The sequence below is a fragment of the Cricetulus griseus genome, chromosome 2 (assembly GCF_003668045.3).
Source record: "Cricetulus griseus strain 17A/GY chromosome 2, alternate assembly CriGri-PICRH-1.0, whole genome shotgun sequence".
In the NCBI taxonomy this organism is placed as follows: domain Eukaryota; kingdom Metazoa; phylum Chordata; class Mammalia; order Rodentia; family Cricetidae; genus Cricetulus; species Cricetulus griseus.
In genome coordinates this window covers 154055379-154061307 of record NC_048595.1, presented here as the reverse complement: position 1 = coordinate 154061307, position 5929 = coordinate 154055379, and the positions used below count along the sequence as shown (strand labels likewise).

At 43.0% G+C, this 5929-nt stretch overlaps 1 pseudogene; it reads right to left on the bottom strand.

Annotated features, from left to right (window-relative positions):
• Positions 1-360: 360 nt before the first annotated feature.
• LOC103163358 lies at positions 361-3336 on the bottom strand (annotated as a pseudogene).
• Positions 3337-5929: the final 2593 nt, after the last annotated feature.

Sequence of the window (5929 nt, the reverse complement as noted above, 5' to 3'; positions counted from 1 at the left end):
GTCTCTTGTGTTGATAGCAAAATTAAAAAGAAAGGGAGATGCTCTCTTTAAGGCTTGTAAAAAGAATTTGTTGTTTTCAAGTGTATGGGTTTTGCATTATTGTTACTGTTTTGTTTTTGTGACAGGGACTTGTAGGGAGACACCCTAGCCCCGCCCAATAGTCCTGGGACAGGTACCAGGTGGACCCAGGACTCGCCCAGAAGGGAGTGGTGAAGGAAAGCCAAGGTGAAGCTTCTTAAAGACTGCACGTGGAGACCCTGGCCGCTCTTTCTGGCCGCACTTGCTGGGTTCCTGTAACCTCGCTCTGGCCTGCGTTTTGCCCTGGTGCTTTCTTGAATAAAGAGACTTTACCATCATGGATTACAGTTCATCTTTGGGCGCACGCTCCAACCTTTGATCTTCAGTTGGCGCCCAATGACCCCGAGACCCGGGAGGAGCCCACTGGGGCTCCGCTGGGACCGCTACAGCCAGGAAAGGCAGCCTAGCCCAGGAGTGGCAGGGAGCACCCCGCCGTGGCATCTCCACACTAACATCATTGTTCTTGCAGTTACAGGAAACAATCAGAAACAGAAGTAACCTACTGTACATTACGCATATCAGATCCCATATAGGTCTGCCAGACCCAGTGGCACAAGGCAATGACGAGGTCGATCGTTTATTGATTGGCAATGTGCTAAAAGCCTCAGAATTTCATAAAAAGCATCATGTAAATAGCAAGGGCTTAAAGAAGGACTTCTCCGTCACTTGGCAACAAGCCTAGGAGATAATGAGAAACTGTCCTACTTGTTCCTTTTACAACCAAACTCCGCTGCCAGCAGGATGTAATCCTAAAGGCCTTCAGAGGAATGAGATCTGACAAATGGATGTCTTTCACTTTACAGAATTTGGAAATTTGAAATATGTACATCATACCATTGACACATTCTCAGGTTTCCAATGGGCTACTGCTCTCAACTCTGAAAAAGCTGATTCTGTTATTACACACCTACTGAAGGTGATGGCAGTTATGGGTATACAGGCGCAGATAAAAACTGACAATGCTCCAGCATATGTCTCCACAAAAATGGAACAGTTCTTCAAATATTATAACATTAAGCATGTCACAGGTATACCACACAACCCTACAGGACAAGCAGTCGTTGAAGGGTCTAACAGGAGATGCTCCATAGGCAAGCTGGTAAGTCGAAACCCCCCAAACATGGATTGCATAATGCTTTATTAACGCTAAACTTTCTTAATGCCAATGACAGTGGACAAACAGCTGTGGAAAGACATTGGACTACGGAAAAAACTGCTGAACTGAACCAACCAGTGTATTTCAAAGATGTGCTGACCTCGGTATGGAAACCTGGACATGTGTTATGTTGGGGTAGGGGTTTTGCATTTGTCTCCACAGGAGAAGAAAATCTTTGGATACCATCAAAATTGATCAAGATTTGAGTTGAGGAAGACAACCCTCTCAACAAGGATGACTGACAGGTATTTACTGAGGAACCCTCCTCCAGAAGTCAAAGGACACTACATGTATGGATACTTAAGGAAAGAACGTAGCTATAACCATCGAACAAAAGGAACGTGCCATCCGGTAAAATTTACAGCTGTCTCTCAAATAACTCTATGTCTCTTCATTTCCTAGTCCCTATTCAATTAAATCGATGCAGGATTTAGAGTTGGATTTGGCTTTCCTACTCTAAAATCCAAGCATGTTATTTAACAACATTTAAAAGTTTCTGTGTTATATCAAGAAGCCAATTACTGTAAAACAGAATAAATGAAAAATAAGAGGACTATCTTTGTCTTTTCTTGGCTCTTTCTTTCAAGGCCTACACCCTCTCATAATTGTTGTTCTTCAAGGATTGCCTTTCCCAGTATACATACATGAACAAGCGAACATTTCTCTGATGACACTTATGTTTGAGTCCCATACAGCCAACGAGAACCAGCCTGATAGCAATCCCTGCATGCTCCGGAAAAAGAATTGGACTACACCTCTCCGACTGCACTGGATTCAACTCACTCGTTTCGACTGACACTCCAACCAGAACGTCGAGTAATGACTTCAGTCAAGTTAAGGATTTCAACGTAGATCTTCAATCAAACAAATCTCATCTAACATGGACTAGACATAACTAATTAGAGACTTTCCCTGTACTGGCATTTCTTTTTCCACAGGGCCCCCACATGACTACCATCGTTCCATTTCAGCAGGAAGTAACCTAGAAGATGCTACACCCCCGTTCCCCATTATTGTTTATTAGGGTAGTGTAAGCCTAGTTAAGAATGACCTTCTTATTGTTTAGATTTGGGATTGGAAGGAGGTGTTCAAGTTAGACACCTTTTCCACATGACTTTAAGACTTAGCTGGAATAGACATAGGATGTGTCATAGCAGATTATTGTATCTTCTTGTATTTCACCTTTATGATTGTTAGTTTTGGATATTTTACACTATTAAATTTTAATCCTCTTTTAGACTAAAAGGGGAATTGTAGGGAGACACCCTAGCCCCGCCCAATAGTCCTGGGACAGGTACCAGGTGGACCCGGGACTCCCCAGAAGGGCGTGGTGAAGGAAAGCCAAGGTGATGTAAAGGAAGCTTCTTAAAGACTGCACGTGGAGACCCTGGCCGCTCTTTCTGGCCACACTTGCTGGGTTCCTGTAACCTCGCTCTGGCCTGCGTTTTGCCCTGGTGCTTTCTTGAATAACAAGACTTTACCATCACGGATTACAGTTCATCTTTGGGCGCACTCTCCAACCTTTGATCTTCAACTTGTGTTGTAGCCAAGGCTGACCTAGGACTCACAATCCTCCTATCCTTAGCCTCTTGAGTGCTAGGATCCTACAAGTGTGCTTCTATGCTCAGCTCATTCTTGTGATGTGTGAAGAGAGTGTCCTCCTCCTCCTCATCATCATCACTAAAGGAAACAAAAATATACCTAAAACTGAAGCTTCTGAAAAACACTTGTTCTTCCCCACCTTGCATAGCTCCTCAAACTTGAGCTTAGCCTCCCATCTGGCCTTGTTTTTCAGAGTTGCGTCTCTGAAGATGTCCTTTTTGACAACAGTTTTGTCGAAGGGGTTAGCCACAGAGTACCTTGTGGGTGTGAGGTGATTGTAATCACACATGTTCACAAAGGGTTTGATCTTTGGTCTCTTGGCAATTTTCTTCTTGTCTGTGGCAGCTGTCACTTTTTGGGGATAGCAGCCAGTTCTAGCCACCGACTGTAAGGGTGGTCTGAGATGGCATCACCAATATTCTCCATCATGACAGCTTTGTGTCCTGAGCAGCGTTAAGCCAGAACCAGACAGCTTTCCCTGTTTTCATGAACTTTCCCATTTCATCAGCAAGGAGTGTCTGACTTTTGTGTGTAAGGCTTGGGTTCAAATCAAGGGCCCAGTGAATTCTACCCTAACACTGTCCACTGAGTCTATTCCTAATTCCAAAGCAATATTCTTTAATATGTGTTCTCAAGACTAGAGTGTGAGTCACCTTGGCACTTAATAGGAAAGTATATCTTAGCTAGGTAGTGTAGTGTGTGTCTGTAATCCAAGTACTTGACTTGGAGGAAGATGAACTCAAGGTCAGCCTTGACTATTTGAAGACAGCAAGAACTACTCAAGACCATATCTCAAAACCACAAGAAAAGAAAACAGAATAGAAAATGAAACAAACTTTCATAGTCTGTTTCAGTCCTTCTAAACGAGAAACTGTGTGATGATGCCCAGTGATGCTTGAACAATCCCTCCAGGCAATCTTGAGTGCACTGTAATGTGAGATGGCCACTGTAGAGAGAAGCAGGGGAGGGCAAGAAAGAGGAGGGAGAACAGAGACTGAGAGATGTGACCTGCACTCCTGGGAAGATAATTGGAGGACGTCTTGGTGATAGAATTTGTAAGTGGGAAACTAAAAGAATAATTAATTTGTGCATTATTTTAAAGCAGTTTGCACTGATGCTACTCTGGCCTGAACTTACAGCCATTCTGTAAAATCTGTTACACTGAGAGGCTAGGGTAGAGTTCTGTGGGTAAGCAGCCCACACATATAAAAACAGACTATTTCTGAAGAAGCAGGACCTCAAGATAGAAGGAGCAATGCAAATGGAAGGTCTCAGAGAAGTGAGGTCTCTCTCTGCTGGAAAGTGTGGTGACTTCCAGGAGCCTTAGATGCAATTTCATCTATGTCAGGATACTGGAACAGCAGGACCCAGCTCATGTGGGCCAGCTTTTGTGACTGTGACAAAACACCCAAGAGAACCAACTTATTAGGAGGAGGCTTTATTTTGAACTATGGATTCAGATGCTTCAGTCCAGAATCCACTGGGCATTGCTTTGGGACATGTGGCCAGGCAGAAACAGTGAATGTGAAGAGAGGATCCCAATTTGCTTGTTTTGTGGTGACTTAGAAGTTAAGATGAAAGAAGGGTCCAGCGTCTCAATCTTCTCCTTGAGGGCACATTCTCAGTGACGTAATTGTCTTGCACTGTTTCTCACTTCATGTGTTTTCTTTTTCATACATGTATGGAACGTATTTTAGTGTTTCTTATTCTCCACTTCATATAATTACCTTCCTCTTCCTAATTATGCCCATCCAATTGTCAACTGTTTTGTCCCATCTTCCCTTCTTCCTTTTCTTCTTTTTTTGACCTACTACGTTTGGTTATAGTTACTTACATAGGAGCTAGGAGAACTTACCAGTGGCTCTACTGCTAAAGAAAATATGTCTCAGAACTGGGCTGGCTGAGTGGTTAAAGTGCTGGACTTAAGAACATGTGTCTCCCTCTCCCAACAACCACTGACACTGTAACAGTCTTCTACATGCTGGGGACTAGACATTCAACACATGGCCTTTGAGGGTCCATCTAAGATCTAGTCATAATAAAGGGGTTAAACTCTCCCACTCTCATAACTAAATTTAGGTATCCATTCTCCGAGAATGGCAGAAGAGGTGTGTTTCCCACAAGGGTCATTTATCCATAATGCTCTTGCATTTAGGGATGAGGCCTGAGCCAGCCTCACAATGCCTCAAGGACAAACCCAGCAGTTCCCTCTGAGTAACCGCTGCTTGCTCATTTAATTGTACACGAGATGACCTAACTGTCCCTGAAACTCCCCTTAGCCATGCTTAAAAGGAGCCTGCATGCTCCTATTGGGGTCATTACTGTCTTGAACAACCTCACATACGGTGGAATATTAATAAACATTCTTTGCTTTTACATACTATTTGAGTCTGGGGTCTCCCTCAGCATTTTCTCAGACCTTTATAATAACAATAAGGCAATAATGAGTTCAACAGATGTGGTTCTAAGAAACTACCAGGAAACAATTTACTTCAAGGACTAAACCTACTGAATGCAGTCTAAATCTGTTGAAAACTTCTCAGTAATAATAAAAAAAAAATTGGTTTGACCTACCAGATCTAGTTGTTTTAGATTTCTCAGTTTGATGGTATCTCTATGTGGTAAGCAGGGACTACAGAGAATGATGGGATGCCCTGATGGGCTCAAAGGCAGAATAAAAAGGATGTTGCAGTTCTTTCCCTGAGAGACTGAGGGGGAAAGGAGTGCCTGTTCAATTCATCTCTGTGCTGTTTTCAGGAGTGTCATGATATAGTCTGTAAGTGATTGGTTCTGGATCCAAATGCAACTGGTTTCAATCATAACTCTTCCCTCATGAGACATATGACACTTGAGTTCTCTTAGTTATAAGAAGAGGATAACATAACCCATATCATAGAATGGTTATAACAAGAAATGAGTTAGTGACCACAAATCACCTGAAAGCGGCTCCTAGTAGATGCTAGCCCATGGTACTAGTGATGTCAGTAGTCATTAGCCAGGCCTGGACTCTACCCCATACTATGAGTCCCAGAAACTGCTATTTATCTAGTCAGTGGCATTCTGCTACAACAACAAAAATCAGACTAAGAACCT